Source organism: Arachis ipaensis, chromosome B08 (genome assembly GCF_000816755.2).
Source record: "Arachis ipaensis cultivar K30076 chromosome B08, Araip1.1, whole genome shotgun sequence".
NCBI classification, from domain to species: domain Eukaryota; kingdom Viridiplantae; phylum Streptophyta; class Magnoliopsida; order Fabales; family Fabaceae; genus Arachis; species Arachis ipaensis.
This window is the reverse complement of record NC_029792.2, coordinates 113,500,282-113,527,868: the sequence shown is the minus strand read 5'-3', so window position 1 is coordinate 113,527,868 and position 27,587 is coordinate 113,500,282. Positions and strand designations below refer to the sequence as shown.

Sequence of the window (27,587 nt, the reverse complement as noted above, 5' to 3'; positions counted from 1 at the left end):
CCGATAAAATTGAAACGCGGTATTGAACTAAAGGCTCAATATTAAATAGTAAATAAGGAAAACAGGTCAGTAACTAATTGTTTTTGGTACGATCATGACGTGCTAAAAGTTAGAGTGTTACATTATGGTATCAGAGCAATTTGTTCCTGTTAGAGCCTTGGGAATAAACAGAACGCGATGGGAGAGGGAGGGGGACCATTCCCGCCGTTGTAGCGCGCTCTGTCGCCACTGCTGGAGGCTGCGCCGCCGTCGTTCATGGTGAGTTAATCGTGCCTAGCTACCATAATCACCACCTCTGAACCTTATTTGCTCTATAACAACCCTCTGTGCGCTTTTGATGTTCCGGGCTTCACTGTATTTGTTGGAATTGTCACAACTGAAGCTTTAGGCTTGAATATAGGATTTGGTATGTGAGGTTGTTGGAAATACTTTGTGCAGAATTTCTGCAGAAATCTGCATAATTGGCAGCAGAATGAATGACTTTTTGGGAGCAGTCCAGACCTAATTTTTAGATGAAATTATTTTTCTGTAAAACTTTAGTGTGTCTGGAGTATTCCATAAAAATTTCAGAGAATTTGGCCAAGTGGTTTGGAAGATATGATTTTTTGAAGTTTAGTGGTTGCTGCAGATTTTTCTGGTTTTCTGGTTCTGCAGTACTAACTTCCAGATGCTATAACTTTTAATTTAAACAGAATTTTGAGTTGATTTCAATAGGATTTTAAAGATCTATTAGTCTATTTTAAGTGAGTACAAGTTTCATGTTCATATCTATTAGTCTATTCTAAATAGTACAGACACAATTCAAAGTATGCATTGAAGCATAAGCAATCCATCCCTCAAGCTCACGAGGACGAACTGCTCTGATACCATAATATCATATCTAAATTTTCAAATTATGATTCTAAATTTTTTTCCCACGACGGCTCATGTTTAATTAATTATTTATTTAATTTTCTTTAAATTGGAGTTTTACAAAATTAGATTCCTTCGAATTTTGAATGTCAACTCAATGAAGTTTTTTATAGATTTAAGTAACAAAAAAAATATATATATATTTTTTATTTCATCCAAATATAACTTATGAAAAAATATTTTTTTCTTTTTTATAAGATTCATGACCATTTATTATAAACCATAATAAAATTGTATTAGGAAATAAAAAAAAAGTGGTCCATTTGAATTATACCTCTTTTGATTTGATTCGATTATTTTTTTAAATAGATTTGATATTCATATAAAAAAAATATATTAATTGATTCATTCCATATAAATTTTCACTGAATCTAACTTAATCATTATTCTTAGTTTTGTTTTTTCGCCGCTAAATTATCAAAACAGTATGCCAAAAAGGTTATAAAATCTACCATTTTCGCCCCTAAAATTTTATCATTGTTGGGTCAAAAAATTAGACTCAAATCATGGTTGTAATCAAAATATATCTTAGCCATTTTTTAGTATTTACATCATTGTGCGAATTTTCACAAGGTACTTTAATTTTATTGAATTTTTTTCATGGCGTAGATTCATGAATTTATTTTTTTTTTTTATAATTTTTAAAGGATATTTTTTATCCTTATTAATTGATTCACATAAAAAATATATTAAGTGATTCACTCCATATATATTCTTATTGAATCTAACCTAATCACTATTCCTGTTTTTGTTTTTTCGTCGCTAAATCATCAAATCAGTGTGCTAAAAGGATCTTAAAACCCACCATTTTCGCCTATAAAATTTCATCACTGTTAGGTCAAAAATTCAAACTCAAATCATGTTTATCGTCAAAATATATCTTAGGCATTTTTTACGATTTGTATCATTGTGCGAACTTTTATAAGGTACTTTAATCTTATTGAATTTCTTTCGTGACTTAGTTTTATGAGTTCGATTTTTCTTTTCTTTCTGGTTTTTTAAATGATATTTCTTATCCTTATTAATTGATTCATTCCATATAAATTTTCATTGAATCTAGCCTAACTACTAACTCTTTTTTGTTTTTTACCACTGAATTATCAAATCAGTGTGCCAAAAAGATTTTAAAACCTACCATTTTCGCCTCTAAAAGTTCATCACTAGTCGGTCAAAAGATTCAAACTCAAGTTACGTTTACAATCAAAATATATCCTAGCTATTTCTTACAAATTGCATCGTCGTGCGAATTTTCACAAGGTACTTTAATTTTATTGAATTTTTTTTCCTGGTTTAGATTCTTGACTTTGATTTTTTTTTCTGATTTTTTAAAGGATATTTCTGATCCTTTTTAATTGATTCATAAAAATATAAATTAACTGATTCACTCCATTTAAATTTTTATTGAATATAATCTAATTACTATCCCTGTTTTTATTTTTTCGAGGGTGGTCACTGATTTGAAATTTGGCCACGTTTTTTTTTGCCACGTTTGAAAAGCGTGGTCATGGAGAAAAACCGGCACACTTGAAAAGCATGGCTAGTTTGTCTTCCAATAGTCACCTTTTTAAAGCGTGTCTATATCATGTGTTTATTTTGGTACCCTACAAAAGCGTGCTGATAAAGTTCCCTCCCCCAAAATTTAGTGTCCCATCCATTTGTGTCCACACTTTACTTTTTTTTTTTCAAAGTTTTCAGTTTTAATGCTAAAAGTGATAACAATAGCATACTTTACTTTGTTTTCAGTTTTAACACCTTACCTTAATTTACTTTGTTTTCAAATTCACCCTAAAAGTGAAGCCGCGCCATCATGTTCATCTTCATCACACCCAGCCCTCAATGACCGTCGCACAGCCTTCATCGTAATCTTCCTCATTGAGCGTCACACGACCCTCAATCACCGTCGCACAACCCCTCATCTAACCTTCGCACCCGGCCCTCTCTCCATTTCTCAACCCTCGGACGAAACCCTCGCACTATTAACGCAACCCTAGTTGGATTCGGAACCCTCAATCGTTCGCCCTCTCTCTGTCGCACCATCAACGCATCGACGTGCCCTCCTACTCCCTCAGCGGTCTCTCTCTCGCAAACCCTCATTGGGTTCGAAGCTCCCAGTCATTGCTGTCTCTCCCTCAATCGGCACCGTAAACACTGGTATATCTTTCCTCCCTAACTTCGTAATTGGAATAGCAATTGCGATTGCATGATTTATTGAATCTGAAAATTTTTTTATTTCATATATAATTTATAGTAGAAGATTTTGTATTGTATGTTTCAGGATCATTTATTATAAACCATAATAAAATCGTATTCGGAATAAAAAGAAGTGGTCAATTTGAATTATACCTCTTTCGATTTGACTAGATCATTGTTTTTAAAAAAGATTTGATATTCGTATAATAAAATATATTAATTTATCCACTCCATATAAATTTTCATTGAATCTAACCTAATCATTATTCCTGGTTTTGTTTTTTTGCCGTTGAATTATCAAAACAGTGTGCCAAAAAAGATATAAAATTCACCATTTTCACCCCTAAAATTTTATCATTACTGGGTTAAAAAAATCAAACTCAAATCACGTTTGCAATCAAAATATACCTTAGCCATTTTTTACAATTTGCATCATTGTGTGAATTTTCACAAAGTACTATAATCTTATTAAATTTCTTTCATGACGTAGATTCATGAGTTTGATTTTTTTTTCAGGATTTTTATAGCATATTTTTTATCCTTCTTAATTGATTCATATAAACAATATATTAAATGATTCACTCCATACAAATTTTATTGAATCTAACCTAATCACTATTCCTATTTTTATTTTTTCGTTGCTAAATTATGAAATCCGTGTGCCAAAAGGGTTTTAAAATCCACCGTTTTTGTCTATAAAATTTCATGACTGTTAGATAAAAAAAACTCAAACTCAAATCACGTTTACAGTAAAAATATATTTTAGGTATTTCTTACGATTTGTATTATTGTGCGAATTTTTACAAGGTACTTTAATCTTATTGAATTTCTTTCATGGCTTAGTTTCATGAGTTCGATTTTTTTTCTTTCTGGATTTTTAAAAGATATTTCTTGTCCTTATTAATTGATTCACTCCATATAAATTTTTATTGAATCTAGCCTAACTAGTATCTCTTTTTTGTTTTTCAACACTGAATTATCAAATCAGTGTGTCAAAAGGATTTTAAAACTTACCATTTTCGCCTCTAAAAGTTCATCACTAGTCGGTCAAAAGATTCAAACTCAAGTTACGTTTACAATAAAAATATATCCTAGCTATTTCTTACGATTTGTATCGTCGTGGGAATTTTCACAAGGTACTTTAATTTTATTGAATTTTTTTCCAGGTTTAGATTCTTGATTTTGATTTTTTTTACTGATTTTTTAAAGGATATTTCTGATCCTTTTTAATTGATTCATAAAAATATATATTAACTGATTCACTCCATTTAAATTTTTATTGAATCTAATCTAATTACTATCCCTGTTTTTATTTTTTCGAGGGTGGTCACTGATTTGAAATTTGGCCAAGGTTTTTTTTTTGCCACGTTTGAAAAGCGTGGCCATAGAGAAAAACCGGCACACTTGAAAAGCATGGCTAGTTTGTCTTCCAATAGTCACCTTTTTAAAGCGTGTCTATACCCTATGTTTATTTTGGTACCCTACAAAAGCGTGCTGATAAAGTTCCCTCCCTCAAAATTTAGTTTCCCACCCATTTGTGTCCATACTTTACTTTTTTTTTTTCAAGGTTTTCAGTTTTAACGCTAAAAGTGATAACAATAGCATACTTTACTTTGTTTTCAGTTTTAACACCTTACCTTAATTTACTTTGTTTTCAAATTCACTTTTAACCCTAAAAGTGAAGCCGCGTCATCATGTTCATCTTCATCGCACCCAGCCCTCAATGACCGTCGCACAGCCTTCATCGTCATCTTCCTTATTGAACGTCGCACGACCCTCAATCACCGTCGCACAACCTCTCATCTAACCTTCGCACCCGGCCCTCTCTCTATTTCTCAATCCTCGGGCCAAACCCTCGGGCCAAACCCTCGCACTATCAACGCAACCCTAGTTGGATTCGGAACCCTCAATCGTTCTCCCTTTCTCTGTCGCACCATCAACTTATCGACGTGCCCTCCTACTCCCTCAGCGGTCTCTCTCTCGCAAACCCTCGTTGGGTTCAGAGCTCTCAATCATTGCTGTCTCTCCCTCAATCGGCACCGTAAACACTGGTATGTCTTTCTTCCCTAACTTCAGAATTGGAATAGCTATTGCGATTGCATGATTTATTGAATCTGAAAATTTTTTTATTTCATATATAATTTATAGAAGAAGATTTTTTATGTATGTTTCAGGACAATTTATTATAAACCATAATAAAATCGTATTAGGAAATAAAAAGAAGTGGTCAATTTGAATTATACCTCTTTCGATTTGACTAGATCATTTTTTTTAAAAAAGATTTGATATTCGTATAATAAAATATATTAATTTATTCACTCCCTATAAATTTTCATTGAATCTAACCTAATCATTCTTCCTGGTTTTGTTTTTTTGCCGTTGAATTATCAAAACAGTGTGCTTGGTCCATTTCAGATCCTGGAGAGGATTGGGCCGGTGGCGTATCGGGTGGCTCTACCACCTCATCTTTCGAACCTGCACGATGTGTTTCACGTGTCACAGCTTCAGAAGTACACTCCTGATGCTAGCCATGTGTTAGAAACTGAATCAGTTCAGTTAAGAGAAGATTTGACGCTTCCAGTGGCTCCAGTTAGAATTGACGATACTAGTATCAAACGATTGCGTGGAAAAGAGGTTTTTTTGCTCGTTGTGTTAGTGATTGGAGTGTTGCGCTTTCGAGTTGCGGTTTTTGTTTATCCTTTTTTCTACAAGGCTTCTAGTTATAATCAATCATTCATACTACTATACGTACTAAATTTTTGTTTTAGAGGTCGTAATACCTTGCCATCTCTGAATTATGACTTAAGCATAAGTCTCTGTATGGTAGGGTGTTACACTATCTCTTTTTTGTTTTTCACCACTGAATTAGCAAATCAGTGTGTCAAAAGGATTTTAAATCTTACCATTTTCCCCTCTAAAAGTTCATCACTAGTCGGTCAAAAGATTCAAACTCAAGTTACGTTTACAATCAAAATATATCCTAGCTATTTCTAAAGATTTGCGTCGTCGTGCGAATTTCACAAGGTACTTTAATTTTATTGAATTTTTTTCCTGGTTTAGATTCTTGACTTTGATTTTTTTTTTTAATTTTTTAAAGGATATTTCTGATCCTTTTTAATTGATTCATAAAAATATATATTAACTGATTCACTCCATTTAAATTTTTATTGAATCTAATCTAATTACTATCCCTGTTTTTATTTTTTCGAGGGTGGTCACTGATTTGAAATTTGGCCACGTTTTTTTTGCCTCATTTTTTTGCCATGTTTGAAAAGCGTGGCCATGGAGAAAAACCGGCACGCTTGAAAAGCATGGCTAGTTTGTCTTCCAATAGTCACCTTTTTAAAGCGTGTCTATATCCTGTGTTTATTTTGGTACCCTACAAAAGCGTGCTGATAAAGTTCCCTCGCCCAAAATTTAGTTTCCCACCCATTTGTGTCCACACTTTACTTTTTTTTTCAAAGTTTTCAGTTTTAACGCTAAAAGTGATAACAATAGCATACTTTACTTTGTTTTCAGTTTTAACACCTTACCTTAATTTACTTTGTTTTCAAATTCACTTTTAACCCTAAAAGTGAAGCCGCGCCATCATGTTCATCTTCATCGCACCCAGCCCTCGATGACCGTCACACAGCCTTCATCGTCATCTTCCTCATTGAGCGTCGCACGACCCAAAATCACCGTCGCACAACCCCTCATCTATCCTTCGCACCCGGCCCTCTCTATTTCTCAACCCTCGGACCAAACCCTCGCACCATCACCGCAACCCTAGTTGGATTCGGAACCCTCAATTGTTCGCCCTCTCTTTGTCGCACCATCAAAGCATCGACGTGCCCTCCTACTCCCTCAGCGGTCTCTCTCTCTCGCAAACCCTCGTTGGGTTCGGAGCTCTCAGTCATTGCTGTCTCTCCCTCAATCGGCACCGCAAACACTGGTATGTCTTTCTTCCCTAACTTCGGAATTGGAATAGCGATTGCAATTGCATGATTTATTGAATCTGAAAAATTTTTTATTTCATATATAATTTATAGGAGAAGATTTTTTTTGTATGTTTCAGGACCATTTATTATAAATCGTATTAGGAAATAAAAAGAAGTGGTCAATTTGAATTATACCTCTTTCGATTTGAGTAGATCATTTTTTTTAAAAAGATTTGATATTCGTATATTAAAATATATTAATTTATTCACTCCATATAAATTTTCATTGTATCTAACCTAATCATTATTCCTGGTTGTGTTTTTTTGCCGTTGAATTATCAAAACAGTGTGCCAAAAAAGATATAAAATCCACCATTTTTACCCCTAAAATTTTATCATTACTGGGTTAAAAAAATCAAACTCAAATCACGTTTGCAATCAAAATATACCTTGGCCATTTTTTACAATTTGCATCATTGTGCGAATTTTCACAAAGTACTATAATCTTATTAAATTTCTTTCATGACGTAGATTCATGAGTTTGATTTTTTTTTTTCAGGAGTTTTATAGCATATTTTTTATCCTTATTAATTGATTCATATAAACAATATATTAGGTGATTGACTCCATACAAATTTCATTGAATCTAACCTAATCACTATTCCTGTTTTTATTTTTTCGTTGCTAAATTATGAAATCCGTGTGCCAAAAGGGTTTTAAAATCCACCGTTTTTGTCTATAAAATTTCATCACTGTTAGATAAAAAAAACTCAAACTCAAATCACGTTTACAGTAAAAATATATTTTAGGCATTTCTTACGATTTGTATTATTGTGCGAATTTTTACTAGGTACTTTAATCTTATTGAATTTCTTTCATGGCTTAGTTTCATGAGTTCGATTTTTTTTTCTTTCTGGATTTTTAAAAGATATTTCTTATCCTTATTAATTGATTCACTCCATATAAATTTTTATTGAATCTAGCCTAACTACTATATCTTTTTTGTTTTTCACCACTGAATTAGCAAATTAGTGTGTCAAAAGAATTTTAAAACTTACCATTTTCGCCTCTAAAATTTCATCACTAGTCGGTCAAAAGATTCAAACTCAAGTTACGTTTACAATCAAAATATATCCTAGATATTTCTTACGATTTGCATCATCGTGCGAATTTCACAAGGTACTTTAATTTTATTGAATTTTTTTCCTGGTTTAGATTCTTGATTTTGATTTTTTTTTCTGATTTTTTAAAGGATATTTCTGATCCTTTTTAATTGATTCATAAAAATATATATTAACTGATTCACTCCATTTAAATTTTTATTGAATCTAATCTAATTACTATCCCTGTTTTTATTTTTTCGAGGGTGGTCACTGATTTGAAATTTGGCCACGTTTTTTTTTGCCACGTTTGAAAAGCGTGGCCAAGGAGAAAAACAGGCACGCTTGAAAAGCATGTTTAGTTTGTCTTCCAATAGTCACCTTTTTAAAGCGTGTCTATATCCTGTGTTTATTTTGGTACCCTACAAAAGCGTGCTGATAAAGTTCCCTCGCCCAAAATTTAGTTTCCCACCCATTTGTGTCCACACTTTGCTCTTTTTTTTTTTTCAAAGTTTTCAGTTTTAACGCTAAAAGTGATAACAATAGCATACTTTACTTTGTTTTCAGTTTTAACACCTTACCTTAATTTACTTTGTTTTCAAATTCACTTTTAACCCTAAAAGTGAAGCCGCGCCATCATGTTCATCTTCATCGCACCCAGCCCTCAATGACCGTCGCATAGCCTTCATCGTCATCTTCCTCATTGAGCGTCGCACGACCCTCAATCACCGTCGCACAACCCCTCATCTATCCTTCGCACCCGGCCCTCTCTCTATTTCTCAACCCTCGGACCAAACCCTCGCACTATCAACGCAACCCTAGTTGGATTCGGAACCCTCAATTGTTCGCCCTCTCTCTGTCGCACCATCAACGCATCGACGTGCCCTCCTACTCCCTCAGCGGTCTCTCTCTCTCGCAAACCCTCGTTGGGTTCGGAGCTCTCAGTCATTGAAGTCTCTCCCTCAATCGGCACCGTAAACACTGGTATGTCTTTCTTCCCTAACTTCGGAATTGGAATAGCGATTGCGATTGCATGATTTATTGAATCTGAAAATTATTTTATTTCATATATAATTTATAGGAGAAGATTTTTTTTGTATGTTTCAGGACCATTTATTATAAACCACAATAAAATCGTATTAGGAAATAAAAAGAAGTGGTCAATTTGAACTATACCTCTTTCGATTTGACTAGATCATTTTTTTTTAAAAGATTTGATATTCGTATAATTAAATTTATTAATTTATTCACTCCATATAAATTTTCATTGAATCTAACCTAATCATGATTCCTGGTTTTGTTTTTTTGCCGTTGAATTATCAAAACAGTGTGCCAAAAAAGATATAAAATCCACCATTTTCACCCCTAAAATTTTATCATTACTGGGTTAAAAAAATCAAACTCAAATCACGTTTGCAATCAAAATATACCTTAGCCATTTTTTACAATTTGCATCATTGTGCGAATTTTCACAAAGTACTATAATCTTATTAAATTTCTTTCATGACGTAGATTCATGAGTTTGATTTTTTTTTCAGGAGTTTTATAGCATATTTTTTATCCTTATTAATTGATTCATATAAACAATATAATAAGTGATTCACTCCATACAAATTTTATTGAATCTAACTTAATAACTATTCCTGTTTTTATTTTTTCGTCGCTAAATTATGAAATCCGTGTGCCAAAAGGGTTTTAAAATCTACCGTTTTTGTCTATAAAATTTCATCACTGTTAGATAAAAAAAATCAAACTCAAATCACGTTTACAGTAAAAATATATTTTAGGCATTTCTTACGATTTGTATTATTGTGCGAATTTTTACAAGGTACTTTAATCTTATTGAATTTCTTTCATGGCTTAGTTTCATGAGTTCGATTTTTTTTTCTTTCTGAATTTTTAAAAGATATTTCTTATCCTTATTAATTGATTCACTCCATATAAATTTTTATTGAATCTAGCCTAACTAATATCTCTTTTTTGTTTTTCACCACTGAATTATCAAATCAGTGTGTCAAAAGGATTTTAAAACTTACCATTTTCGCCTCTAAAAGTTCATCACTAGTCGGTCAAAAGATTCAAACTCAAGTTACGTTTACTATCAAAATATATCCTAGCTATTTCTTACGATTTGCATCGTCGTGTGAATTTTCAAAAGGTACTTTAATTTTATTGAATTTTTTTTCTGGTTTAGATTCTTGACTTTGATTTTTTTTTCTGATTTTTTAAAGGATATTTCTGATCCTTTTTAATTGATTCATAAAAATATATATTAACTGATTCACTCCATTTAAATTTTTATTGAATCTAATCTAATTACTATCCCTGTTTTTATTTTTTCGAGGGTGGTCACTGATTTGAAATTTGGCCAAGGTTTTTTTTTTGCCACGTTTGAAAAGTGTGGCCATGGAGAAAAACCGGCACACTTGAAAAGCATGGCTAGTTTGTCTTCCAATAGTCACATTTTTAAAGCGTGTCTATACCCTGTGTTTATTTTTGTACCCTACAAAAGCGTGCTGATAAAGTTCTCTCCCTCAAAATTTAGTTTCCCACCCATTTGTGTCCACACTTTACTTTTTTTTTTCAAGGTTTTCAGTTTTAACGCTAAAAGTGATAACAATAGCATACTTTACTTTGTTTTCAGTTTTAACACCTTACCTTAATTTACTTTGTTTTCAAATTCACTTTTAACCCTAAAAGTGAAGCCGTGTCATCATGTTCATCTTCATCGCACCCAGCCCTCAATGACCGTCGCACAGCCTTCATCGTCATCTTCCTCATTGAACGTCGCACGACCCTCAATCACCGTCGCACAACCCCTCATCTAACCTTCGCACCCGGCCCTCTCTCTATTTCTCAACCCTCAGACCAAACCCTCGATCTATCAACGCAACCCTAGTTGGATTCGGAACCCTCAATCGTTCGCCCTCTCTCTGTCGCACCATCAACTTATCGACGTGCCCTCCTACTCCCTCAGCGGTCTCTCTCTCGCAAACCCTCGTTGGGTTCGGAGCTCTCAATCATTGCTGTCTCTCCCTCAATCGGCACCGTAAACACTGGTATGTCTTTCTTCCCTAACTTCGGAATTGGAATAGCTATTGCGATTGCATGATTTATTGAATCTGAAAATTTTTTTATTTCATATATAATTTATAGAAGAAGATTTTTTATGTATGTTTCAGGACCATTTATTATAAACCATAATAAAATTGTATTAGGAAATAAAAAGAAGTGGTCAATTTGAATTATACCTCTTTCGATTTGACTAGATCATTTTTTTAAAAAAGATTTGATATTCGTATAATAAAATATATTAATTTATTCACTCCATATAAATTTTCATTGAATCTAACCTAATCATTCTTTCTGGTTTTGTTTTTTTGCCGTTGAATTATCAAAACAGTGTGCTAAAAAAGATATAAAATCCACCATTTTCACCCCTAAAATTTTATCATTGCTGGGTTAAAAAAATTAAACTCAAATCACGTTTGCAATCAAAATATACCTTAGCCATTTTTTACAATTTGCATCATTGTGCGAATTTTCACAAAGTACTATAATCTTATTAAATTTCTTTCATGACGTAGATTCATGACTTTGATTTGTTTTTTCAGGAGTTTTATAGCATATTTTTTATCCTTATTAATTGATTCATATAAACAATATAATAAGTGATTCACTCCATACAAATTTTATTGAATCTAACCTAATAACTATTCCTGTTTTTATTTTTTCGTCGCTAAATTATAAAATCCGTGTGCCAAAAGGGTTTTAAAATCTACCGTTTTTGTCTATAAAATTTCATCACTGTTAGATAAAAAAACTCAAACTCAAATCACGTTTACAGTAAAAATATATTTTAGGCATTTCTTACGATTTATATTATTGTGCGAATTTTTACAAGGTACTTTAATCTTATTGAATTTCTTTCATGGCTTAGTTTCATGAGTTCGATTTTTTTTTCTTTCTGGATTTTTAAAAGATATTTCTTATCCTTAATAATTGATTCACTCCATATAAATTTTTATTGAATCTAGCCTAAGTTATATCTCTTTTTTGTTTTTCACCACTGAATTATCAAATCAGTGTGTAAAAAGGATTATAAAACTTACCATTTTCGCCTCTAAAAGTTCATCACTAGTCGGTCAAAAGATTCAAACTCAAGTTACGTTTACAATCAAAATATATCCTAGCTATTTCTTACGATTTGCATCGTCGTGTGAATTTTCAAAAGGTACTTTAATTTTATTGAATTTTTTTTCTGGTTTAGATTCTTGACTTTGATTTTTTGTTTCTGATTTTTTAAAGGATATTTCTGATCCTTTTTAATTGATTCATAAAAATATATATTAACTGATTCACTCCATTTAAATTTTTATTGAATCTAATCTAATTACTATCCCTATTTTTATTTTTTCGAGGATGGTCACTGATTTGAAATTTGGCCAAGGTTTTTTTTTGCCACGTTTGAAAAGCGTGGCCATGGAGAAAAACCGGCACACTTGAAAAGCATGGCTAGTTTGTCTTCCAATAGTCACCTTTTTAAAGCGTGTCTATACCCTGTGTTTATTTTGGTACCCTACAAAAGCGTGCTAATAAAGTTCCCTCCCTCAAAATTTAGTTTCCCACCCATTTGTGTCCACACTTTACCTTTTTTTTTTTTTCAAAGTTTTCAGTTTTAACGCTAAAAGTGATAACAATAGCATACTTTACTTTGTTTTCAGTTTTAACACCTTACCTTAATTTACTTTGTTTTCAAATTCAATTTTAACCCTAAAAGTGAAGCCGCGTCATCATGTTCATCTTCATCGCACCCAGCCCTCAATGACCGTCGCACAGCCTTCATCGTCATCTTCCTCATTGAACGTCGCACGACCCTCAATCACCGTCGCACAACCCCTCATCTAACCTTCGTACCCGGCCCTCTCTCTATTTCTCAACCCTCGGACCAAACCCTCGCGCTATCAACGCAACCCTAGTTGGATTCGGAACCCTCAATCATTTGCCCTCTCTCTGTCGAACCATCAACTTATCGATGTGCCCTCCTACTCCCTCAGCGGTCTCTCTCTCGCAAACCCTCTTTGGGTTCGAAGCTCTCAATCATTGCTGTCTCTCCCTCAATCGGCACCGTAAACACTGGTATGTCTTTCTTCCCTAACTTCGGAATTGGAATAGCTATTGCGATTGCATGATTTATTGAATCTGAAAATTTTTTTATTTCATATATAATTTATAGAAGAAGATTTTTTATGTATGTTTCAGGACCATTTATTATAAACCATAATAAAATCGTATTAGGAAATAAAAAGAAGTGGTCAATTTGAATTATACCAATTTCGATTTGACTAGATCATTTTTTTAAAAAAGATTTGATATTCGTATAATAAAATATATTAATTTATTCACTCCATATAAATTTTCATTGAATCTAACCTAATCATTCTTCCTGGTTTTGTTTTTTTGCCGTTGAATTATCAAAACAGTGTGCCAAAAAAGATATAAAATCCACCATTTTCACCCCTAAAATTCTATCATTGCTGGGTTAAAAAAATTAAACTCAAATCATGTTTGCAATCAAAATATACCTTAGCCATTTTTTACAATTTGCATCATTGTGCGAATTTTCACAAAGTACTATAATCTTATTAAATTTCTTTCATGACGTAGATTCATGAGTTTGATTTTTTTTTTTCAGGAGTTTTATAGCATATTTTTTATCCTTATTAATTGATTCATATAAACAATATAATAAGTGATTCACTCCATACAAATTTTATTGAATCTAACCTAATCACTATTCCTGTTTTTATTTTTTCGTCGCTAAATTATGAAATCCGTGTGCCAAAAGGGTTTTAAAATCTACCGTTTTTGTCTATAAAATTTTATCACTGTTAGATAAAAAAACTCAAACTCAAATCACGTTTACAGTAAAAATATATTTTAGGCATTTCTTACGATTTGTATTATTGTGCGAATTTTTACAAGGTACTTTAATCTTATTGAATTTCTTTCATGGCTTAGTTTCATGAGTTCGATTTTTTTTTCTTTCTGGATTTTTAAAAGATATTTCTTATCCTTATTAATTGATTCACTCCATATAAATTTTTATTGAATCTAGCCTAAGTAATATCTCTTTTTTGTTTTTCACCACTGAATTATCAAATCAGTGTGTAAAAAGGATTATAAAACTTATCATTTTCGCCTCTAAAAGTTCATCACTAGTCGGTCAAAAGATTCAAACTCAAGTTACGTTTACAATCAAAATATATCCTAGCTATTTCTTACGATTTGCAACGTCGTGTGAATTTTCAAAAGGTACTTTAATTTTATTGAATTTTTTTTCTGGTTTAGATTCTTGACTTTGATTTTTTTTCTGATTTTTTAAAGGATATTTCTGATCCTTTTTAATTGATTCATAAAAATATATATTAACTGATTCACTCCATTTAAATTTTTATTGAATCTAATCTAATTACTATCCCTGTTTTTACTTTTTCGAGGGTGGTCACTGATTTGAAATTTGGCCAAGGTTTTTTTTTGCCACGTTTGAAAAGCGTGGCCATGGAGAAAAACCGACACACTTGAAAAGCATGGCTAGTTTGTCTTCCAATAGTCACCTTTTTAAAGCGTGTCTATACCCTGTGTTTATTTTGGTACCCTACAAAAGCGTGCTGATAAAGTTCCCTCCCTCAAAATTTAGTTTCCCACCCATTTGTGTCCACACTTTACTTTTTTTTTTTCAAAGTTTTCAGTTTTAACGCTAAAAGTGATAACAATAGCATACTTTACTTTGTTTTCAGTTTTAACACCTTACCTTAATTTACTTTGTTTTCAAATTCACTTTTAACCTAAAAGTGAAGCCGCGTCATCATGTTCATCTTCATCGCACCCAGCCCTCAATGACCGTCGCACAGCCTTCATCGTCATCTTCCTCATTGAAAGTCGCACGACCCTCAATCACCGTCGCACAACCCCTCATCTAACCTTCGCACCCGGCCCTCTCTCTATTTCTCAACCCTCGGACCAAACCCTCGCACTATCAACGCAACCCTAGTTGGATTCGGAACCCTCAATCGTTCGCCCTCTCTCTGTCGCACCATCAACTTATCGACGTGCCCACCTACTCCCTCAGCGGTCTCTCTTTCGCAAACCCTCGTTGGGTTCGGAGCTCTCAATCATTGCTGTCTCTCCCTCAATCGGCACCGTAAACACTGGTATGTCTTTCTTCCCTAACTTCGGAATTGGAATAGCGATTGCGATTGCATGATTTATTGAATCTGAAAATTTTTTTCTTTCATATATAATTTATAGGAGAAGATTTTTTTTGTATGTTTCAGGACCATTTATTACAAATCGTATTAGGAAATAAAAAGAAGTTGTCCATTTGAATTATACCTCTTTCGATTTGACTAGATCATTTTTTTAAAAAAGATTTGATATTCGTATAATAAAATATATTAATTTATTCACTCCATATAAATTTTCGTTGTATCTAACCTAATCATTATTCCTGGTTTTGTTTTTTGGCCGTTGAATTATCAAAACAGTGTGCCAAAAAAAGATATAAAATCCACCATTTTCACCCCTAAAATTTTATCATTGCTGGGTTAAAAAAATTAAACTCAAATCACGTTTGCAATCAAAATATACCTTAGCCATTTTTTACAATTTGCATCATTGTGCGAATTTTCACAAAGTACTATAATCTTATTAAATTTCTTTCATGACGTAGATTCATGAGTTTGATTTTTTTTTTCAGGATTTTTATAGCATATTTTTTATCCTTATTAATTGATTCATATAAACAATATATTAAGTGATTCACTCCATACAAATTTTATTGAATCTAACCTAATCACTATTCCTGTTTTTATTTTTTTGTCGCTAAATTATGAAATCCGTGTGCCAAAAGGGTTTTAAAATCCACCGTTTTTGTCTATAAAATTTCATCACTGTTAGATAAAAAAACTCAAACTCAAATCACGTTTACAGTAAAAATATATTTTAGGCATTTCTTACGATTTGTATTATTGTGCGAATTTTTACAAGGTACATTAATCTTATTGAATTTCTTTCATGGCTTAGTTTCATGAGTTCGATTTTTTTTCTTTCTGAATTTTTAAAAGATATTTCTTATCCTTATTAATTGATTCACTCCATATAAATTTTTATTGAATCTAGCCTAACTACTATCTCTTTTTTGTTTTTCACCACTAAATTAGCAAATCAGTGTGTCAAAAGGATTTTAAAACTTACCATTTTCGCCTCTAAAAGTTCATCACTAGTCGGTCAAATGATTCAAACTCAAGTTACGTTTACAATCAAAATATATCCTAGCTATTTCTTACGATTTGCATCGTCGTGCGAATTTCACAAGGTACTTTAATTTTATTGAATTTTTTCCTGGTTTAGATTCTTGACTTTGATTTTTTTTTTCTGATTTTTTAAACGATATTTCTGATCCTTTTTAATTGATTCGTAAAAATATATATTAACTGATTCACTCCATTTAAATTTTTATTGAATCTAATCTAATTACTATCCCTGTTTTTATTTTTTCGAGGGTGGTCACTGATTTGAAATTTGGTCACGTTTTTTTTGCCACGTTTATTTGAAATTTGGCCACGTTTTTTTTGCCACGTTTGAAAAGCGTGGCCATGGAGAAAAACCGGCACGCTTGAAAAGCATAGCTAGTTTGTCTTCCAATAGTCACCTTTTTAAAGCGTGTCTATATCCTGTGTTTATTTTGGTACCCTACAAAAGCGTGCTGATAAAGTTCCCTCGCCCAAAATTTAGTTTCCCACCCATTTGTGTCCACACTTTACTTTTTTTTTTTCAAAGTTTTCAGTTTTAACGCTAAAAGTGATAACAATAGCATACTTTACTTTGTTTTCAGTTTTAACACCTTACCTTAATTTACTTTGTTTTCAAATTCACTTTTAACCCTAAAAGTGAAGTCGCGCCATCATGTTCATCTTCATCGCACCCAGCCCTCAGTGACCGTCGCACAGCCTTCATCGTCATCTTCCTCATTGAGCGTCGCACGACCCTCAATCACCGTCGCACGACCCCTCATCTAACCTTCGCACCCGGCCCTCACTCTATTTCTCAACCCTCGGACCAAACCCTCGCACTATCAACGCAACCCTAGTTGGATTCGGAACCCTCAAACGTTCGCCCTCTCTCTGTCGCACCATCAACGCATCGACGTGCCCTCCTACTCCCTCAGCGGTCTCTCTCTCGCAAACCCTCGTTGGGTTCAGAGCTCTCAGTCATTGCTGTCTCTCTCTCAATCGGCACCGTAAACACTGGTATGTCTTACTTCCCTAACTTCGGAATTGGAATAGCGATTGCGATAGCATGATTTATTGAATCTGAAAATTTTTTTATTTCATATATAATTTATAGGAGAAGATTTTTTTTGTATGTTTCAGTACCATTTATTATAAATCGTATTAGGAAATAAAAAGAAGTTGTCAATTTGAATTATACCTCTTTCGATTTGACTAGATCATTTTTTTAAAAAGATTTGATATTCGTATAATAAAATATATTAATTTATTCACTCCATATAAATTTTCATTGTATCTAACCTAATCATTATTCCTGGTTTTGTTTTTTGGCCGTTGAATTATCAAAACAGTGTGCCAAAAAAGATATAAAATCCACCATTTTCACCCCTAAAATTTTATCATTACTAGGTTAAAAAAATCAAACTCAAATCACGTTTGCAATCAAAATATACCTTAGCCATTTTTTACAATTTGCATCATTGTGCGAATTTTCACAAAGTACTATAATCTTATTAAATTTCTTTCATGACGTAGATTCATGAGTTTGATTTTTTTTTTTTTCAGGAGTTTTATAGCATATTTTTTATCCTTATTAATTGATTCATATAAACAATATATTAAGTGATTCACTCCATACAAATTTTATTGAATCTAACCTAATCACTATTCCTGTTTTTATTTTTTCGTCGCTAAATTATGAAATCCGTGTGCCAAAAGGGTTTTAAAATCCACCGTTTGTGTCTATAAAATTTCATCACTGTTAGATAAAAAAACTCAAACTCAAATCACGTTTACAGTAAAAATATATTTTAGGCATTTCTTACGATTTGTATTGTTGTGCGAATTTTTACTAGGTACTTTAATCTTATTGAATTTCTTTCATGGCTTAGTTTCATGAGTTCGATTTTTTTTTCTTTCTGGATTTTTAAAAGATATTTCTTATCCTTATTAATTGATTCACTCCATATAAATTTTTATTGAATCTAGCCTAACCAATATCTCTTTTTTGTTTTTCACCATTGAATTATCAAATCAGTGTGTCAAAAGGATTATAAAACTTACCATTTTCGCCTCTAAAAGTTCATCACTAGTCGGTCAAAAGATTCAAACTCAAGTTACGTTTACAATCAAAATATATCCTAGCTATTTCTTACGATTTGCATCGTCGTGTGAATTTTCAAAAGGTACTTTAATTTTATTGAATTTTTTTCCTGGTTTAGATTCTTGACTTTGATTTTTTTTTCTGATTTTTTAAAGGATATTTCTGATCCTTTTTAATTGATTCATAAAAATATATATTAACTGATTCACTCCATTTAAATTTTTATTGAATCTAATCTAATTACTATCCTTGTTTTTATTTTTTCGAGGGTAGTCACTGATTTGAAATTTGGCCACGTTTTTTTTGCCACGTTTGAAAAGCGTGGCCATGGAGAAAAATCGGCACGCTTGAAAAGCATGGCTAGTTTGTCTTCCAATAGTCACATTTTTAAAGCGTATCTATATCATGTGTTTATTTTGGTACCCTACAAAAGCGTGCTGATAAAGTTCCCTCGCCCAAAATTTAGTTTCCCACCCATTTGTGTCCACACTTTACATTTTTTTTTCAAAGTTTTCAGTTTTAACGCTAAAAGTGATAACAATAGCATACTTTACTTTGTTTTCAGTTTTAACACCTTACCTTAATTTACTTTGTTTTCAAATTCACTTTTAACCCTAAAAGTGATGCCGCGCCATCATGTCCATCTTCATCGCACCCAGCCCTCAATGAGCGTCGCACAGCCTTCATCGTCATATTCCTCATTGAGCGTCGCACGACCCTCAATCACCGTCACACAACCCCTCATCTAACCTTCGCACCCGGCCCTCTCTCTATTTCTCAACCCTCGGACCAAACCCTCGCACTATCAACGCAACCCAAGTTGGATTCGGAACCCTCAATCGTTTGCCCTCTCTCTGTCGCACCATCAACGCATCAACGTGCCCTCCTACTCCCTCAGCGGTCTCTCTCTCGCAAACCCTCGTTGGGTTCGGAGCTCTCAGTCATTGCTGTCTCTCCCTCAATCAGCACCGTAAACACTGGTATGTCTTTCTTCCCTAACTTCGGAATTGGAATAGCGATTGCGATTGCATGATTTATTGAATCTGAAAATTTTTTTATTTCATATATAATTTATAGGGGAATATTTTTTTTGTATGTTTCAGGACCATTTATTATAAACCATAATAAAATTGTATTAGGAAATAAAAAGAAGTGGTCAATTTGAATTATACCTCTTTCGATTTGACTAGATCATTTTTTTAAAAGATTTGATATTCGTATAATAAAATATATTAATTTATTCACTCCATATAAATTTTCATTGAATCTAACCTAATCATGATTCCTGGTTTTGTTTTTTTGCCGTTGAATTATCAAAACAGTGTGCCAAAAAAGATATAAAATCCACCATTCTCACCCCTAAAATTTTATCATTACTGGGTTAAAAAAATCAAACTCAAATCACGTTTGCAAACAAAATAAACCTTAGCCATTTTTTACAATTTGCATTATTGTGCGAATTTTCACAAAGTACTATAATCTTATTAAATTTCTTTCATGTCGTAGATTCATGAGTTTGATTTTTTTTTTCAGGAGTTTTATAGCATATTTTTTATCCTTATTAATTCATTCATATAAACAATATAATAAGTGATTCACTCCATACAAATTTTATTGAATCTAACCTAATAACTATTCCTATTTTTATTTTTTCGTCGCTAAATTATGAAATCCGTGTGCCAAAAGGGTTTTAAAATCCACCGTTTTTGTCTATAAAATTTCATTACTGTTAGATAAAAAAACTCAAACTCAAATCACGTTTACTGTAAAAATATATTTTAGGCATTTCTTACGATTTGTATTATTGTGCGAATTTTTACAAGGTACTTTAATCTTATTGAATTTCTTTTATGGCTTAGTTTCATGAGTTCGATTTTTTTCTTTCTGGATTTTTAAAAGATATTTCTTATCCTTATTAATTGATTCACTCCATATAAATTTTTATTGAATCTAGCCTAACTAATATCTCTTTTTTGTTTTTCACCAGTGAATTATCAAATCAGTGTGTCAAAAGGATTATAAAACTTACCATTTTCGCCTCTAAAAGTTCATCACTCGTCGGTCAAAAGATTCAAACTCAAGTTACGTTTACAATCAAAATATATCCTAGCTATTTCTTACGATTTGCATCGTCGTGTGAATTTTCAAAAGGTACTTTAATTTTATTGAATTTTTTTTCTGGTTCAGATTCTTGACTTTGATTTTTTTTCTGCTTTTTTAAAGGATATTTCTGATCCTTTTTAATTGATTCATAAAAATATATATTAACTGATTCACTCTATTTAAATTTTTATTGAATCTAATCTAATTACTATCCCTATTTTTATTTTTTTGAGGGTGGTCACTGATTTGAAATTTGGCCACGTTTTTTTTTTTGCCACGTTTGAAAAGCGTGGCCATGGAGAAAAACCGGCACGCTTGAAAAGCATTGCTAGTTTGTCTTCCAATAGTCACCTTTTTAAAGCGTGTCTATATCCTGTGTTTATTTTGGTACCCTACAAAAGCGTGCTGATAAAGTTCCCTCGCCCAAAATTTAGTTTCCCACCCATTTGTGTCCACACTCTACTTTCTTTTTTTTTCAAAGTTTTCAGGTCTAACGCTAAAAGTGATAACAAGAGCATAATTTACTTTGTTTTCAGTTTTAACACCTTACCTTAATTTACTTTGTTTTCAAATTCACTTTTAACCCTAAAAGTGAAGTCGCGCCATCATGTTCATCTTCATCGCACCAAGCCCTCAATGACCGTCGCACAGCCTTCATCTTCATCTTCCTCATTGAGCGTCGCACGACCCTCAATCACCGTCACAAAACCCATCATCTAACCTTCGCACCCGGCCCTCTCTCTATTTCTCAACCCTCGAACCAAACCCTCGCACTATCAACGCAACCCTAGTTGGATTCGGAACCCTCAATCGTTCGCCCTCTCTCTGTCGCACCATCAACGCATCGACGTGCCCTCCTACTCCCTCAGCGGTCTCTCTCTCGCAAACCCTCATTGGGTTCGAAGCTCTCAGTCATTGCTGTCTCTCTCTCAATCGGCACCGTAAACACTGGTATGTCTTTCTTCCCTAACTTCGGAATTGGAATAGCGATTGCGATTGCATGATTTATTGAATCTGAAAATTTTTTTATTTCATATATAATTTATAGGAGAAGATTTTTTTTGTATGTTTCAGGACCATTTATTATAAACCATAATAAAATCGTATTAGGAAATAAAAAGAAGTGGTCAATTTGAATTATACCTCTTTCGATTTGACTAGATCATTTTTTTTAAAAAGATTTGATATTCGTATAATAAAATATATTAATTTATTCACTCCATATAAATTTTCATTGAATCTAAACTAATCATTATTCCTGATTTTGTTTTTTTGCCGTTGAATTATCAAAACAGTGTGCCAAAAAGATATAAAATCCACCATTTTCACCCCTAAAATTTTATCATTACTAGGTTAAAAAAATCAAACTCAAATCATGTTTGCAATCAAAATATACCTTAGCCATTTTTTACAATTTGCATCATTGTGCGAATTTTCACAAAGTATTATAATCTTATTAAATTTCTTTCATGACGTAGATTCATGAGTTTGATTTTTTTTTTTCAGGATTCTTATAGCATATTTTTTATCCTTATTAATTGATTCATATAAACAATATATTAAGTGATTCACTCCATACAAATTTTATTGAATCTAACCTAATCGCTATTCCTGTTTTTATTTTTTCGTCGCTAAATTATGAAATCCGTGTGCCAAAAGGGTTTTAAAATCCACCGTTTTTGTCTATAAAATTTCATCACTGTTAGATAAAAAAAACTCAAACTCAAATCACGTTTACAATAAAAATATATTTTAGGCATTTCTTACGATTTGTATTATTGTGCGAATTTTTACAAGGTACTTTAATCTTATTGAATTTCTTTCATGGCTTAGTTTCATGAGTTCTATTTTTTTTTCTTTTTGGATTTTTAAAAGATATTTCTTATCCTTATTAATTGATTCACTCCATATAAATTTTTATTGAATCTAGCCTAACTACTATCTCTTTTTTGTTTTTCACCACTGAATTATCAAATCAGTGTGTCAAAAGTGTCAGAGAATAAGCATTGCCTAATTATACTTCATTTTCAAGTTGCTATTCTTTTAACAAAGTTAAATCTCACCTTCAAATTTAAAACACAAATACTGGAGAGTGAGCATTGCCTAATGAATTCAAAAAGAATGCATAAAAAAGAAAACCATCCAATTTAACAGTGTGATTTTATAAATCAACAGAGAGTGTTATTTTACCCAACCCGCGGACAAAACCCATTCGTGCTTCAAAAAATTTCAGATTTATGAAACCAGATCGTTTTTCTTTTAATTATTTATTATATTTCTTTATTTATTTATTTTACAACACGTTATTAACACGGGATTCTGATCAAAATTTAAAAAGACTTAAGATAATAAATTTTCATTATATTGAAACTCTCTCATCTTAAATTTAATGCTCTTAATATATCTGGAAACAACTATTTATCATGGATACTAGATGTCGAAATACATATTGATTCAATTGTAGTAGTTCCAATTGCTTAGCCTGTCTCACGGAGTTCGAGAAGTATTTCTTGTAAAATTCCTCTCTGAACCTCTCCCAGGTGATAACCTCATCTCCATTCCGTTGTTGCAGCATACGGTGAGCTCTTTGCCGCCAATGTTGTGCTTCCCCATTCAACTGATATGCAGCAAATTCTACTAACTAATTTTCTGGTATATGTTGTGCTTGCATTACCCTTTCTATCGCCTCGAACCAGTTATCGGCTTCCATAGAATTAGTTGAACCCTTTAAAATTGGGGGGATTGACCTTAGAAAGGTTGCCAGTGTCATCGGACCTCCTTCAGCTGAGTTTTCTCCAGCTCCGCTACCATTGCCATTCATTCACTCCATGGCCTGGTTAGTAGCCGCAATATCCGTGTGCATAGCGTTCACAAGAGTGGTCATAGCAGCCAAGAGCGTGGCTTGGTTATCCATCGTTGCATCTCCCTTATTCTCTCCCTGCATACGGGTTCGACCACGTCTACAAGTCGTCATTCGAATCCTATCCACATCAAACAAGTGATATCAAGGTGATCAGTCTTAATATCTCAAGTTAAGTGTTTCAAATTCCCAAAAGTATACTCATGAACTTCATGCTAAACATATCAATTAGATATTCTAAATAGTACAGACACAATTCAAAGTATGCGTTGAAGCATAAGCAATCCATCCCTCAAGCTCACGAGGACGAACTGCTCTGATACCATAATATCATATCTAAATTTTCAAATTATGATTCTAAATTTTTTTTTTCATGACGTGTAAGACCCCAGATTTTGAAAATTAAATAATAAATTATTTATGATTTATTTTATTTATTCGAAAGCATATTTTCAGAAACTTTTGTATTGATTGAGTACTTTTAAAAACTTTTGTATTGATTGAATACTTTTAATTATTGATTTAAAGTTTTAGTGATTTAAAAACAATGAGAATTTTATATGCGCTAATTTGAATAATTAGATTTTGAACTTTATTTTATAATTAAAAAAAATTAATTTGATTATCTCTAATTAATGAATTAGAGTCTTTATTTAAAAAATAAATTATAAATTGATAATTAAATAGTAGCGCGCTCTGTCGCCACTGCTGGAGGCTGCGCCGTCGTCGTTCATGGTGAGTTAATCGTGCCTAGCTACCATAACCACCACCTTTGAATTTTATTTGCTCTATAACAACCCTCTGTGTGCTTCTGATGTTCCTGGCTTCACTGTATTTGTTGGAATTGTCACAGCTGAAGCTTGTCATTCGAGAAGGCAAGCTGTTGCGTCCTTGTGTTTATTCTGACACCGAATTCCCCTATCGTTGTATTCTGATGGAACTGTCGAAGTTATGGTTGCTGTGAGCGGGATTAGAATTGGTGCTACTACCGCCATCTCGGTTTACCGCTGGTGCTATGAATTTAAAGTAAGCGGATTTAACGTGGTTAATTCTTGCGGGTACAGCTAATCTAGGAAGGGGATTTGTTTTGAAAAATAAATGTTTTAAGTTATGAATGCCAATAAAATTAAATGAGTAACTGCAAATGGTTTATGGTTGATTTGTGTGAATAATTGTTGGGATTGAGTTGAATAATGGTTGTAGTTGGTGATTGGTTTAATGATTTAATGTAGTAATTATTGACGATGTTGTGTATTTTGAAGTTATACTTGCTGCTAGTACTTGTTGTTGATTTTGTGTATGGAATGTTGCTATGGCTGCTGGAAATTGATTTGATGAATCAGAACTTGAGATATAAAATTGTGATATATTGAATTAAGAGTTCTTGGGTAACTTTGGTTAGTCAGAAGAAAGTTAGAAATGTGGTTTTAGATGAATCCTAGGCTTGAATATAGGATTTGGTATGTGAGGTTGTTGGAAATACTTTATGCAGAATTTCTGCAGAAATCTGCATAATTGGCAGCAGAACGAATGACTTTTTCGGAGCAGTCCAGACCTAATTTTTACATGAAATTATTTTTCTGTAAAACTTTAGTGTGTCTTGAATATTCCATAAAAAGTTCAGAAAATTTGGCCAAGTGGTTTGGAAGATATGATTTTTTGAAGTTTAGTGGTTGCTGCAGATTTTTTTAGTTTTCTGGTTCTGCAGTACCAACTTCCAGATGCTATAACTTTTAATTTAAACAGAATTTTGAGTTGATTGGTGTGTGGGCTTCGCGCAGGGAAAAGAAACAGAACGCGATGGGAGAGGGAGGGGGACCATTCCCGCCGTTGTAGCGCGCTCTGTCGCCACTGCTGGAGGCTGCGCCGCCATCGTTCATGGTGAGTTAATCGTGCCTAGCTACCATAATCACCACCTCTGAACCTTATTTGCTCTATAACAACCCTCTGTGCGCTTTTGATGTTCCTGGCTTCACTGTATTTGTTGGAATTGTCACAGCTGAAGCTTGTCATTCGAGAAGGCAAGCTGTTGTGTCCTTCTCTTTATTCTGACACCGAATTCCCCTATCGTTGTATTCTGATGGAACAATCGAAGTTATGGTTGCTGTGAGCGGGATTAGAATTGGTGCTACTACCGCCATCTCGGTTTGCCGCTGGTGCTGTGAATTTAAAGTAAGCGGATTTAACGTGGTTCTAATGCGGGAATGTTCGCCTAACTGATAGTACTATTTCTTACTGTGATGCACATTATGATGAGGCCTAACTGACACAGTAAAGGAACCATATTCGGGGTTCACTCTGAGTAACGTCGGGTTGCGGGTAGACAACCGACGCATGAGCTCATGGCCTGCGCTAGGAACAGGCATGCATCATTTTGTTTGCGCATTTACATTTGATTGTGTTTGCTTTATTTTGTTTATTTGTGATTGTGTTGTTGTTTTGGTGATGTTCCTGTGTGCTTGATGGATATTTTACATAAGTTGTGGTCTTAATAATGTAGTTAGAAATGTTGTTTATGGATAAGAAATTGTTAATGTGAATGAGATTTTGTTTAGGTAACGTGATTTAAAGAAAGGAATTTAGAACTGTTTTAAGTGGAATTGTTTTTGTGATATGAATTAGCTATTTGTATTTACTCTATTTATTGCGGCGTTCACATTCCATACTGAGAACGCGTGGCTTTGTTCTCACCCCAAAATCTTCCACCCTTTCAGTGACACAGGTTCGGGAACTTAGTATGAACCTACGGGCGATTATGAGTTTTATTTAAGTCTAGTTTATGTATTGAGTTATTTTCATAGAATTCCCTCGCCTTTGTTATTTAAGATTTTATTTTATACAGAGGGATAGGAATTGTATCTGAGTTTCTTTTGAATTCTTTTGTATAATATTTATCATTATTAATAATTAAATGATTATTATTACCTGTGTGCTTTTTTTTGATGAATGATTTTGATTGAAACAATATTTTCCAGCATCCGATAAAATTGACACGCGGTATTGAACTAAAGGCTCAATATTAAATAGTAAATAAGGAAAACAGGTCAGTAACTAATTATTTTGGGTACGATCATGACGTGCTAAAAGTTAGGGTGTTACATTATGGTATCAGAGCAATTCGTTCCTGTTAGAGCCTTGGGAATGCATCATCGTGGTGTGTGGGCTTCGCGCAAGGAAAAGAAACAGAACGCGATGGGAGAGGGAGGGGGACCATTCCCGCCGTTGTAGCGCGCTCTGTCGCCACTGCTAGAGGCTGCGCCGCCGTCGTTCATGGTGAGTTAATCGTGCCTAGCTACCATAATCACCACCTCTGAACATTATTTGCTCTATAACAACCCTCTGTGCGCTTTTGATGTTCCTGGCTTCACTATATTTGTTGGAATTGTCACAACTGAAGCTTGTCATTTGAGAAGGCAAGCTGTTGTGTCCTTCTCTTTATTCTGACACCGAATTCCCCTATCGTTGTATTCTGATGGAACTATCAAAGTTATGGTTGCTGTGAGCGGGATTAGAATTGGTGCTACTACCGACATCTCGGTTTGCCGCTGGTGCTGTGAATTTAAAGTAAGCGGATTTAACGTGGTTAATTCTTGCGGGTTTAGCTAATCGAGGTAGGGGATTTGTTTTGAAAAATAAATGTTTTAACTTATGAATACCAATAAAATTAAATGAGTAACTGCAAATGGTTTATGGTTGATTTGTGTGAATAATTGTTGGGATTGAGTTGAATCATGGTTGTAGTTGGTGATTGGTTTAATGATTTAATGTAGTAATTATTGACGATGTTGTGTATTTTGAAGTTATACTTGCTGCTAGTACTTGTTGTTGATTTTGTGTATGGAATGTTGCTATGGCTGCTGGAAATTGATTTGATGAATCAGAACTTGAGATATAAAATTGTGATATATTGAATTAAGAGTTCTTGGGTAACTTTGGTTAGTCAGAAGAAAGTTAGAAATGTGGTTTTAGATGAATCCTAGGCTTGAATATAGGATTTGGTATGTGAGGTTGTTGGAAATACTTTGTGCAGAATTTCTGCAGAAATCTGCATAATTGGCAGCAGAACGAATGACTTTTTCGGAGCATTCCAGACCTAATTTTTATATG

At 33.2% G+C, this 27,587-nt stretch overlaps 1 long non-coding RNA gene across 1 annotated transcript; it reads right to left on the bottom strand.

Annotated features, from left to right (window-relative positions):
* Positions 1,289 to 26,208, bottom strand: LOC110266030. Its single transcript, XR_002352882.1, has 4 exons — positions 26,138 to 26,208; positions 25,536 to 25,544; positions 19,067 to 19,070; positions 1,289 to 1,300 (listed from the first exon to the last, which is right to left on the bottom strand). It is a non-coding gene; the product is annotated as an uncharacterized LOC110266030 (long non-coding RNA).